We start from the raw sequence: 13987 nt of genomic DNA, 5'->3' as shown, positions 1-13987 counted from the left end.
AAACAAACTAATATATATATATATATATATATTTCAAATGATTTTGTTTTAAAATATGTATATTTGAAAAACTTTTGTCCACCAAATCCAAGTCATGTGGAGTAACAAACAAGGCTGCCATTTTTTTGTCGTGATAAAAAACAAAATATAAAACAGAGAGGACCCCTATAAACCGTCACTACTTTGCGTAAAGTAAAAAAAATAAAAATAAAAAAAAAACCCACACATATATTTTGCAATTTTTGTGAAAAGGCACATTTTGCACAGGTTTTATGGCATAACCCTGAAAAAATGTGAAAAAACCTTGAATTGTTTTAAAAAATTTTTTTACTTTTTGTGATTAGGTTGTGTACACAATGTACAGGTGCATCTCAATAAATTAGAATGTCGTGGAAAAGTTCATTTATTTCAGTAATTCAACTCAAATTGTGAAACTCGTGTATTAAATAAATTCAATGCACACAGACTGAAGTAGTTTAAGTCTTTGGTTCTTTTAATTGTGATGATTTTAGCTCACATTTAACAAAAACCCACCAATTCACTATCTCAAAAAATTAGAATATGGTGACATGCCAATCAGCTAATCAACTCAAAACACCTGCAAAGGTTTCCTGAGCCTTCAAAATGGTCTCTCAGTTTGGTTCACTAGGCTACACAATCATGGGGAAGACTGCTGATCTGACAGTTGTCCAGAAGACAATCATTGACACCCTTCACAAGGAGGGTTAGCCACAAACATTCATTGCCAAAGAAGCTGGCTGTTCACAGAGTGCTGTATCCAAGCATGTTAACAGAAAGTTGAGTGGAAGGAAAAAGTGTGGAAGAAAAAGATGCACAACCAACCGAGAGAACCGCAGCCTTATGAGGATTGTCAAGCAAAATCGATTCAAGAATTTGCCACCACACACAGACATGTCAAGGAATTTGGCTACAGTTGTCGTATTCCTCTTGTTAAGCCACTCCTGAACCACAGACAATGTCAGAGGTGTCTTACCTGGGCTAAGGAGAAGAAGAACTGGACTGTTGCCCAGTGGTCCAAATCCTCTTTTCAGATGAGAGCAAGTTTTGTATTTCATTTGGAAACCAAGGTCCTAGAGTCTGGAGGAAGGGTGGAGAAGCTCATAGCCCAAGTTGCTTGAAGTCCAGTGTTAAGTTTCCACAGTCTGTGATGATTTGGGGTGCAATGTCATCTGCTGGTGTTGGTCCATTGTGTTTTTTGAAAACCAAAGTCACTGCACCCGTTTACCAAGAAATTTTGGAGCACTTCATGCTTCCTTCTGCTGACCAGCTTTTTAAAGATGCTGATTTCATTTTCCAGCAGGATTTGGCACCTGCCCACACTGCCAAAAGCACCAAAAGTTGGTTAAATGACCATGGTGTTGGTGTGCTTGACTGGCCAGCAAACTCACCAGACCTGAACCCCATAGAGAATCTATGGGGTATTGTCAAGAGGAAAATGAGAAACAAGAGACCAAAAAATGCAGATGAGCTGAAGGCCACTGTCAAAGAAACCTGGGCTTCCATACCACCTCAGCAGTGCCACAAACTGATCACCTCCATGCCACGCCAAATTAAGGCGGTAATTAAAGCAAAAGGAGCCCCTACCAAGTATTGAGTACATATACAGTAAATGAACATACTTTCCAGAAGGCCAACAATTCACTAAAAATGTTTTTTTTATTGGTCTTATGATGTATTCTAATTTTATGAGATAGTGAATTGGTGGGTTTTTGTTAAATGTGAGCAAAATCATCACAATTAAAAGAACCAAAGACTTAAACTACTTCAGTCTGTGTGCATTGAATTTATTTAATACACGAGTTTCACAATTTGAGTTGAATTACTGAAATAAATGAACTTTTCCACGACATTCTAATTTATTGAGATGCACCTGTATTCAGTGTACAAGGAAATGTCAATACCTTTTACTTGGTTACACCAAATTACATTTTTAAAGTCACAGGTTAATAAATGTGTTGCAGAAAATGCTATAAATATCTTTAAAAAAAATAAAAAAACAACATGGAAACATATATTACATTTTACAGCATTTTTCATTTTTATCATCTCAGTAATTAAACCTCCTGATGAAAAAAGTAAAAAAAAGCAAACAAATGTAATAATTTCAAAGACTAACACTAGGCATGAGCCCAGGGATTGTGGCAGAATGTCTCTTGGGAGTCTGGTGAACAGTTCACACATCTACACAGGCGTGTTACTGTGGTTGAACTTTCCTTGACACTCCCACAGTGTGAAGGCCTTTATAAAAGCTAAAACTTCTGGGTGGAAGGAAAATGGCAGGACACATTAGCACAGCTGTAATTGTTCCTGAGTTAGATCACATTGTACACATTTACACAGGAGCTATCCAATCAGATTCAATTGACATGCCATAATTTTATTGAAAAAAGCACAAGGACACATTTAACACAACCACATAAAAATTCTCATGGATGCACATAAAAGTTTTCCATGGTGAAAGACAGGTGAAACAGAGGCTAACACATGAGAAACTGTTGAGGTGCATGTAGTGACTGAAAGCCTAAATTTGTGATTGCAGATTTATGCCATATTATGTTGCCATTGCTTTTACGGAACATTTTCAATGTTTCAAAAATGACCCACACATACTGTGGAGACAGACTGAAAGTATGCAAAATCAAGTTTTAAATGGGGCGAATTCACTAAACCTTTGACCTAATTTAGAATTAGAAATGTCAGGTGGGTCCAAGGGCTGAAGAGGCGGCGACAGACTGGCATGATGGTCACGCGATGTGTCCCGCGGCGCCATGCCCATCTCGGGACTCGAGTCTGAAGCCAGTGCTGAAGCGGTCTCATATGCATCAACCCGAGCGGTGTGGCCACCGCTGAGAATGCCATATGCCCCAGGAGCCTCTGAAAGTGTTTCAGTGGAACCGCTGTTCTCCATCTGAACACCTTCAGACAGTTCAGCACCGGCTGTGCGCGCTCGCTCGTGAGGCGCGCTGTCAGAGACTGAAGCCAACTTCAAACCGAGAAACGAGATGCTCTGAACCGGGGAGAGCTTGCTCTTTTCCCAGTTGACCCAAAGCCCCAGTCGGCTGAGGCGCCGAAGCACGTGGTCCCTGTGTGCGTACAGTAACTCACGAGAGTGAGCTAGGATCAGCCAGTCGTCGAGACATGCCCACTTCCCTTAGCGGGGCAAGGGCTGCCTCTGCGACCTTCGTGAAGACGTGAGGGGACAGGGACAAGCCGAAGGGGAGGATCTTGTACTGGTACGCCTGGCCTTCGAAGGCGAACCGCAGGAAGGGTCTGTGTCGAGGTAAGACCGAGATGTGGAAGTACGCGTCCTTCAACCAATGTACCGCCACGAACCAATCTTGATGCCGGATGCTCACTAGAATGCGCTTTTGCGTCTGCTTCTTGAACAGGAGTCTGTGCAAAGCCCGGTTCAGTACTCGCAGGTCCAGGATTGCTTGCAACCCACCGCCGTTCTTTGGTACGATGAAGTAAAGGCTGTAGAACCCTTTCTTCATCTCGGCTGGAGGGACAGGCTCTATCACGCCCTTGCGCAGAAGGGTAGCAATCTCCGCACGCAAGGCAGCGGCGTTCTCATGTAAAAAAAAAGATCAGAGGTGTTTGGGGATACCAAGAGTGAACCCTAGTGTCACTATATCGACACAATGTCGAGTGAGTGACAGATAGGAAACAGCATTTACATGAGACTTGAAATTGTCTGATTATTCTCTGAGTTTGACATTAAAACATCAACAGTCATGCACACAACACATTCTTACTTTGGATAAGCCAGACAGAATGCTAGTAAAGGTGTTTACATGCAGCACAAAATCATTATGGGCAAAAATCTGCCCATGTCAGTCAATGTGTTTAAACTGTTTATGGACTTATGGCAATAAAAAAAAAGAAGTTTAAGGTGTTTACATGCCCACACACTTTGTCAGCTTATTAAGCATAATTAGTGTAAGAACATGCATGTTAACATGCAAAGTGTGAACTATCGATTCTCAGTGAACTCCTCTTCTACGTTTGTAAAAATACAGAGGCAACCTATTAAACTGATATGATCTTTTACATTTGAATGTTTAGATTGGTTTTTGTGTATGTGTGCAATAGACAGGAACTCCTCTATAAAGGTATTCTTTGAACAACAAACATATTAATCATGGTCACTGTGAATTCTACAGTACATACTCCAGAGAAACCATGCTTTTTCTCTGTATATAGTCTCTGTAGTTTTGAAAGCTACCTGATACCAAATCAACAAAAGTAAGAGGCAGTTCTGTTCTGTTGAGTCATACATCACATCCCAAGTGTCTTATATCATTATGCATCTTTAAAAATCCTTAATCTCGGCATCAAGCTCTGGCACAAACAACAAAAATCAGCTCTACACCATAATCTTGCAAAAGGCAGACTTAAGAACATGTGGGAAGAAAGCTAGAGATTTCTTGAACCAGAGCTAAATAAAAGAGCAACATTTCAACTGGAGTCCATCTGCATGTTTACTGGTCTTTAATGTGGAACTGATGCTATAAGAAATCCTGTGCAGAAATATGCACCACTAGATGTAATATGCATCCTAGAACAGTATGAAGATTTCAAGTTTAATGTGACACCAGACTCAAACACAAAAATAATGACTGTTCCCAAACATACGAAAGCCCATATAGGCAATGCATTATTATTTTTTCTTGTTGTCCCGCATCAAGACTTATTTTTGTCATTATCTCCACATAGAAACAGTTCAATCTTCAGTTTTTCTTGAGAAAACAAAAAAGAAAAATAACCATTTACTCTAGGACATGGTATTTCAATGCACCTTGCATCACCAGTAAGCATTCACTTCATTATATGGAAAAAGATGCAACAAAAGTGAATGGTGACTAAGACTAACAAGCTGCCTAATGTGTTCCACAGAAGAAAGAAAGTCATACGGGTCACTTTAAGTTAGTCTTACAGGACCATGCACTTGAAATGCGTTGAACAAGCATTCTTGTCTGCAAATTGAAGCTAGGATACCGAAAATGGCTGAGGATAGAAGCGCAATCTAATGATGCCCTTAACCATTAACTTCTTCAGAGAACATCTGCTTCCTCTTGTCCAGGCTGACCTAGAATCTCAGAAGACAGGATCTTAATAACAGGCTCTAGACAGTCTCCGACACTCAGTTTGCTCTCTCTGGATACTCCCTCCCCATCTCTCTCTGCAACTGGTCCATAGCTTTATTAGCCAAGCACACCTTCACGGCCTGATGTCAGGCAGTGCTGAAGTACAAGTGTTCTCATGTTTTACAGTTTCAATAACTCACACGCAGGTCCTCCTGTATGCATGCAAGGCTGATTTATGCTCAATCCAGCAGCAATTACTGCAGCATGAGAGAACACGTCCACAGCAGACTCATCAACGCAAAGCTTTCCTTAATATGAGGTTGCCAGATGATCCTCACAACCAATGCAAGAACAAAAGGTTATGACAAAATAAGGCAGCTGCCTTGCTGCTCAGTCAGTGAATGACTAACAGACAGAAACTTAATATCACATATATGCATACTTTATTTAGGATACAACTATGCTGCCTTAAAACAAGATGAAGGCATCTCAGTAAACATCAATAGACTGTCTGAAAAGGCAGAATTTTTCAGGTTTAGGCCACAGCCTGTATGTGAATGTGTGAATACTTATTTGTGCTTGTATTGATCCGATCACTTTCTGTCTCTCTGAACAAGCACTTACGAAATTACAACATACATTATAAACATTGATTCAAGTAAGGTTTCTATTACAATGAGTGCAAGTCTAAACAATGATGACATAGTTCAGGTTTAAGAAGTGCAATCCCTCCATCATTCATCCATCCATCCATCCAAGCTAGAAAGCTAGAAATACATAAAGTAAAGCTTTTGCTACAACAAACTTCAGTTTTACCCTTCTATTTTGTTGAAAAACTGTAAAGCACCACTGTACAGTCCAGTCTAACTAGACCACTTTTGCCCATCCATGCGTGCTCTGAGTACTCCAAGTAGGTGTCGGCTCAATAATCTGACAAAAAGCTGTCTTTTCTCAAAATAGCCGGTCAGGTTTCTGGTGTAAACATCATTTATGAAGGCGATTGAGCAGTGCTGTCAGACAGTAGCTTTGGGCGATGCTTTTGCTCTTCCCCTCCTTTTTTTTACCCCTCTGCCCCTTGCTGAAATTCTTGACATCGGTCAAGTATATGGATTGAAAAACAAGATAATAGTGAAGATGCAAACAAAGCTGGTTTCCACAAAGCAGTCCAGTCCTTCATCCTGAGTGTTTGTGCTTGACAAATCACCCGTATGAAACGGGATCAACCTACGAACCGATATGGTTCCAACTGTCACTTGCCTCGCCTTGAATATTAAGAACTAAGGTAAGGTCAAGGTAAGTGCTAAACAAAACATATTGCAGACTGTTTTTGTATGTCCAGCAGCTAGGAAAAAGTCAGACTTGTGAAACTGATAATCTGACCTGACTTCCGGGTTGTTTACATAAATATTAATAAAATGAAAGCAAAGTATTACACTTTCTCTTGTGGGAAAACAAAAATTCCAAAAGCACTCTATCGTCCATCAATCCATCCATCCATCCATCCATCCATCCATCCATTCAACAGTCTTGCACTTTCTCTAACCTCAGTCCACTATATATGGAATGAATAAAGAGACAAGGTATTCTTATACTTACTTTTACATTCTGGGGCCACATGTTAATAGTGGCAAGAGAGAGGGTTTTACAGGGGCCAAACGTGTGTGGCTCCAGAGGTTTATTTCAGGAGTGTTAAACTGTCAGCCCCCTTCAAACTCAGCCAAGAACCCATCCACAATGGACTCACCTTGCTTTTATTGCAGCCCATCACTTGTGCAGAGGGTACATACTGTAAATAGATGTGATTTTTTTTCAATGGTAAACTACTTTCTCCTATCCCAATTTAATATGCAGAGACAAGTAAGTCATTCATAAGTTGATTATCCCTAAATGTGCAAGCATGTCCTAACCAGCTCGACACAACAACACTGGTCAACCAATGGCAAAAGTTTGGGACAGAGCAATCTGTTTTACCGACCAATGGAATACGAGGGGTGTGTTTAAAAATCCTGTCATTATTTTTGCAATTCCATTTGATATTAGTGGCACAAAAATTTGTAGGACGGAAATGTTCATAACACCCCACACAAGCCAACTTAAGAAATGCAACACAGTCAATATCACCTAAATGCCGGTACCATAGCTGCAAAAGAACTACCGCGATTAACACCACTTGATGTCACTGCCCAAATGCTATCTGTCAATATTTCACTTTCTTTACATTTGGAGTGTCTTGGTGACATTGCAGACAGAATAATGAGTTGGAAAAATTCCATGAAGTCCTCCCTCATAAAAATCCTGACACAGAGATCAACATGACACCACAGATGTGCTGACGCCTCAAGAGCTGACCAACAGTGCCCGACATTGCATTTGACACGTAGCAGTTTCAATTACATTGCAAGGACCAACTTTCAGGAATATTAGACCTCTAAATTGAGGTCCAGACACTTTTAAAAGGATTGTTCACCCAAAAATGAAAATTCTGTCATCATTTACTTACCCTCATTTTGTTCCAAAGCTATCCACAGTATAACTATCTTTCTTCCATGGGGAAAAAAAGGGTGCATTTTTTAAGAATATCATGGATACTGGGATTGTTCAGCTCCAAAATAACAAAAATGCATGCACTTTAAAATTACCATTTAGTACCATTAAGTGTGCAATATTCCAAGTCTTCTGAAGACATACGATAGCTTTGTGTGACTAACAAACCGAAATTTAAGTCTTAAAGTTATTCACTGAAACTCTCTTTTTTAGACCCGTCTTAGCAATAAAACGCTTGCTATGAAGAGTAATAAAAACATTCAGACTCAATGAGCCATGATTCAATTGAGCAAAGATAGAGGAGCTTCAATCCTTATGCTGATTTGCCCAATGTTTTGTTTTCCATTGTAAAGAAAGATTTGTTTGTATAAAACCAGATTACTTTCTTATGATGATATACATCAATATCAAACTGAATTTGACAAAGAGTTATCTTCTGGCTTATGTGTGTGCGTGTTTAGTGTGTAAATACAAATAAATCTCAGACCTCTCACAAACTTGAGTGCCCTTTCTTCCCTATGAATTCAGTTTGAATCTCATGTAGGTACAAATTAAAAATCAGTGCATTTTTTTGGACCTTTTACCTCCAGTCTACTGTCTGTGCAGGATAAGCATCACTCTCAGGAGATAGAGGGCAGCCAGAGGTGTTGCTGAACAAAGAGGCACCATGGGGAGATATGATAGAGAAAAGCACCTGTAACTACACCTGGAGATGAGCGATAAGGGTGCTTTCTGGGGCACAGATGCACATGTGCACACACAGACAGGCACAGGAAAATGAACACTGTCTATTCATATTGGATATCCCTGTTAAGATGCATATTTAAATGGCAAATTAGTTGAAATCTTAGCTTAAATAGTTCATATCTATCTCTATATAGATAGATTGTTTATCATTAAATGTAATTTATTTTTGCAATATTAAACTGATCTGAATATACAACAGATAAAATATAAATATATTAATATTTACTGTACACATTTTTTTCTTCTGTGGAACAGAGCTTTTGTAGAATTTCAAAGTTGCACTTTGAAAAACAAAAAACGTCATGGTTACTTGTGTAACCTCCGTTCCCTGATGGAGGGAACGAGACGTTGTGTCGATGTAGTGACACTAAGGATCACTCTTGGGAGCCCGAGACACCTCTGGTCTTTGATAAAAGGCCAATGAAAATTGGCGAGTGGTATTTGCATGCAACTCCCCCGGACATACGGGTATAAAAGGAGCTGGTATGCAACCACTCATTCAGGTTTTATGCTGAGGAGCCGATATAAGGTCCGGCCATTTCAGCGGGTAGTTCAGCGTTGTGGCAGGAGGGACACAACGTCTCGTTCCCTCCATCAGGGAACAGAGGTTACACAAGTAACCATGACGTTCCCTATCTGCCACTCACTCGACGTTGTGTCGATGTAGTGACACTAGGGGTCCCTATAAGAAACGCCACAATTGGCTGAACTGTGTTACATGAACTGGCGGTGTGTGGTGGGCAGACTACTGTGTGCCTCATAGCCAGCACACCAGGTCGACACGTAACCTCCCCCAACATAGTCATGAGTGTCGAATGGCCCTTTAGGGACAAGTCGACAACCCAAAAGATAGAGACAGGCTTAACCCAACAGGGAAACGAACTAGCGGAAGATATATATTGCATGGGGTTAGCCTTACAGGGAACCGCCACATGCGGAGCACCTACCCCAGAACAGGACTCTTAGTTAGCACATGTACTGGGCCGGCAGCGAGTCTCTCCGAAAACTCGACTGCCACAGGGCTCGAAGGAAGTCAACCAGGGAACAAAGTTTGTGAACACTACTGGGAATTAATGGCGCACGTCCTCAGCTCCAAGGGAGGTGGAATGCGCTATGTGCAAGCGATACACCTGGCCAGCTATCTCAGGCTTATCCGCTTGTGTTGCGTGCCACTACCTGGGACGAAACCGGTTCCACCCGGAGGTTGTAGAACCTTGCACAGGTGTTGGGTGTTGCCCAGCCCGCTGCTCTGCAAATGTCTGTTAGAGAGGCACCTCTGGCCAGGGCCCAGGAAGCCGCTACACCTCTGGTAGAATGGGCTCATAGCCATACCGGGGGCGGCATGTCCTGGGCGAGATATGCCATAGTTATGGCATCAATGAGCCAGTGGGCGATCCTCTGCTTGGAGACATCGCTTCCTTTACGCTGTGCACCAAAGCAGACAAAGAGCTGCTCAGAGATTCTAAAGCTCTGCGTGCGATCCAAATAGATGCGTAAAGCACGCACCGGACACAGCAACAACAGGGCTGGGTCTGCCTCCTCCTGGGGCAGCACTTGCAGGTTCACCACCTGGTCCCTAAAAGGGGTGGTGGGAACCTTGGGCACATAGCCCGGTCGGGGTCTCAGGATCATGTGAGAGTATCCCGGACCAAACTCCAGGCACGTTTCGCTGACAGAGAACGCTTGCAGGTCACCTACCCTCTTGATGGAAGTGAGCACAGTCAGGAGGGCAGTCTTCAAGGAGAGTGCCTTAAGCTCGGCTGACTGCAAAGGCTCAAATGGGGCTCTCTGTAGACCCTGAAGAACTACAGAGAGGTCCCATGAGGGAACGAGGTGCGATCTGGAGGGATTCAGCCTCCTGGTGCCTCTTAGGAACCTGATGATCAGGTCATGCTTCCCTAAGGACTTACCGTCGACTACGTCGTGGTGTGCTGCTATGGCGGCAACGTACACCTTCAAGGTGGAAGGGGACAACCTCCCTTTCAGTCTCTCCTGCAGGAAGGAAAGCACTGATCCGACTGCACATCTCTGGGGGTCTTCGCATCGGGAAGAACACCACTTAGCGAACAGACGCCACTTAAAGGCAAACAGGCGCCTCGTAGAGGGGGCCCTAGCCTGAGTGATTGTGTCTACCACCACGGGTGGTAGACCGCATAGGTCTTCCGCGTCACGTCCAGGGGCCAGACATGGAGATTCCAGAGGTCTGGGCGCGGGTGCCAGAGGGTGCCCCGTCCCTGAGAGAGAAGGTCCTTCCTCAGGGGAATTCGCCAGGGGGGAGCTGTTGCGAGGAGCGTGAGGTCCAAGAACCACATCTGGGTGGGCCAGTAGGGGGCTACCAGGACGACCTGCTCCTCATCCTCCCTGACCTTGCACAGGGTCTGTGCAAGCAGGCTCACTGGGGGAAACACATATTTGCATTGGCCCGGGGGCCAGCTGTGTGCCAGCACGTCTATGCCGAGGGGAGGATGAGGGCATACCAGAGCAGGCAATGGGAGGATTCTTGGGAGGCAAACAGGTCCACCTGTGCCCATCCGAATCGACTCCAAATCAGCTGGACCACCTGAGGGTGGAGTCTCCACTCTCCCCTGAGAGTAACCTGTGAGTGGCTTGCAGCGACTTAAAGTGCTGCTGACTCCAGAGGAGGAGACAGCAGGCGAGTTGTGACATACAACGAGAGCGCAGACCGCCTTGGTGGTTGACATGTGCTACCATTGCCATGCTGTCTGTCCGAACTAACACGTGCTTGCCCTGGATCAACGGCCGGAACCTCCGCAGGGCGAGCAGAAATGTCAACAACTCGAGGCAGATGATATGCCAATGCAGTCGCTGGCCCATCCAGAGGCCAGTGGCTGCGTGCCCGTTGCAAACAGCGCCCCAGCCTGTTTGCGTCAGCATCTTGAACGGGAGTCTGTGTAAAGCCCGGTTCAGTACTCGCAGGTCCAAGATTGGCCGCAACCCACCGTCTTTTTTCGGTACAATGAAGTAGGGGCTGTAAAACCCTTTCTTCATCTCGGCTGGAGGGACAGGTTCTATCGCATCCTTCCGTAGGAGGGTAGCGATCTCCGCACGCAGGGTGGCAGCGTTTTCGCCCTTGACCAAGATGAAGTGAATACCGCTGAACCTGGGCGGGCGCCTGGCGAACTGAATCGCGTAGCCGAGTCGGACGGTCCGGATCAGCCATTGCGACGGATTGGAAAGCGCTAGCCATGCGTCCAAGTTCCGCACGAGGGGGACCAAGGGGACAACGTCGTGGGACGTACCGGCAGGTGGGGCCTCGCGGCAGGGCGGAGCGTGAGGCGCCACACCACATCAAGTCTAGGGACATCGAAGCACTTACCTGGCTCCTTATGACCACCCCGGAACAGCCTGGGACGGGGGAGAAAGAGGCCTGTCTTCGTAACCCGTGGAGACTGCCACACTGGGGGTGGCTGTGTGCCACAGCTTGGTGCTCAGGGGCGGAAAGGCCACCTCTGGAGCACCAATCCTGCAAGAAAAAGTCCTTGGACGGTAATCATGGTGACGAATGTACACACCGGGTATGTGACCCAGGGAGGAAGGAAGCTGCTCTTTTGCTGAACTGTTGGGTACTGCAGCCACTTGGGCATATGGCGAAATCAAACAAAAAGGCAACAAAAGATTTTCCACCCGGCCCTCCACCGGGGATGGAGTGGTCTTCTTACCAGCTCCACGTGAGTGGGTTCCCTCGTCCCTGGGTCGCCCGTCTCAGGGGCGCTTTGAGGACCTCCGTGGGTTCTTCGGCGCCAGCTGTGAGACGGGTGGTGTCGGCTTCCTGCGGTGGGCTCCACGCCGGGGCCGGTCCGGAGGGGTGGGCTGCCCTTGGTGACGAGCAGACGGGGTGCGGGATCTTGAGCCGCGCTGGGGCAGGATGTGTGCTCCGTCTGCTGCTTCACCGCCGAGAACTGCTGGGCAAAGTCCTCGACGGTGTCACCGAATAGGCCCGCCTGGGAAATGGGGGCAGCAAGGAACCGTGTCTTGTTGGCCTCGCCCATCTCGACCAGGTTGAGCCAAAGGTGGCGCTCCTGGACCACTAGTGTGGCCATCGTCTGCCCGAGAGACCGCGCCGAGGTGAATGAACAGTAGTATTCAGCTCAATGAGCATGACCATTCAGCTCCGAAGAGAAAATCTGAATGAGTAGTTGCATACCAGCTCCTTTTATACCCGTATGTCCGGGGGAGTGGCATGTAAATACCACTCGCCAATTTTCATTGGCCTTTTATCAAAGACCAGAGGTGTCTCGGGCTCCCAAGAGTGACCCCTAGTGTCACTACATCGACACAACGTTGAGTGAGTGACAGATAGGGAACTGAGTTTGATTCATTCTTTCAAGCTCCATAAAAGACAAAACAGCATTATGAAACTAAGAACCACAAAAGTAGTCAATGTGACGTGCTATAACTTTTTCTGAAACCACACAATAATTTAAGTCACAACCACAGTTTAACAAGTTGTTGACAATGTGACAATCACACTCTCTCTCCACAAAAATCAAAGTTTGCTCAAGGCAGGCACAGCATACTTCTGTTCTGAAAGGTTTAGACAGGTTGCTCTTTCAAGAGTCACAAAAAATTATATAATACTAAAAAATAAAAAAAACACACACCATACTGGAATAATAACGATCTCTCTACAGACAAAATAATCTATTCTCTCCACCCTAAGGTGAGCCTGCTTCATTCTTGCCCTTATGCTTCATGAATTCTGGCTGGAAAATCATTTTTAGGTTTGCTCTGGCATTCAATAAATCCCATGAATCGAGAGTAAACATTCACTGTAATCTTTCCTCTTTATATTTCTGAGCCAGTTCACAAAGGGACTAAAACAAAGCCTCTGACAGCTTTCCATACTGCAACCTCAAATGGAAGCACCTGACAAGAAAATGTTTTCAACCTTCTCTCCGACTGCAAGTGCCCCAAAGTTTGAAAAGCATTGTTTGTTTTATAAGACAGCTTGCCAAAAAATCTATAGAGAAGTTAATCAATATTTTAAAACGCTTTAATAGTAAATCAGATTTTTGTAAGCACTGTGTTGCTCGGCCATGCCCACATCCCCACATTGATGTATGTTGTCATGAAACAGAGACAACCCTCACACAGAGATACCTTATGTGTGAGGGTATTCCATGCAGGCTATACACAGTCACAGTTAGACAAATTAAGTCATTTTCTGTAGATTTGAAGTAAGCTGGGATTTGTTTTGCCACCCCAATGAAATCTCTGGGTCTTACCTGGCCACCCTTGAAAGAATTTCTGGCTACGACCTGATACAATTAAGAGGTGAAATATGTAATTTCTGTGCTACTAGCATCACCAAACTGCCATATATTGAGGTAATGTAAACAGATAGTCCCGCCCCAAACTCACACCATTAGTTGAGCTAATGTTGCTGTGTCAGGCTGGATGAGGTGCTCAAGCAAACAGAGCAATGTTTTAATAGCACCACAGAGACAGACTGTTTACACTTTTCAGGGAAATCTAACTATGAACGCCTTACTTATAGCTGTTTCGGCACATTAAATTTAAGAAGAGGAAGTGTTTAAAAAATAAAATAAAAAAAACAATTAAACACA

General features: G+C 44.3%; 1 protein-coding gene across 1 annotated transcript in view; it reads right to left on the bottom strand.

Annotated features, from left to right (window-relative positions):
* LOC127430094 (FRAS1-related extracellular matrix protein 2-like) overlaps positions 1 to 13987 on the bottom strand; it is a 143614-nt gene that overhangs the window by 41964 nt on the left and 87663 nt on the right. The window lies entirely within an intron of this gene.

The sequence above is a fragment of the Myxocyprinus asiaticus genome, chromosome 39, assembly GCF_019703515.2.
Source record: "Myxocyprinus asiaticus isolate MX2 ecotype Aquarium Trade chromosome 39, UBuf_Myxa_2, whole genome shotgun sequence".
Taxonomy (NCBI): Eukaryota; Metazoa; Chordata; class Actinopteri; order Cypriniformes; family Catostomidae; genus Myxocyprinus; species Myxocyprinus asiaticus.
This window is presented reverse-complemented; position numbering and strand designations above follow the sequence as displayed.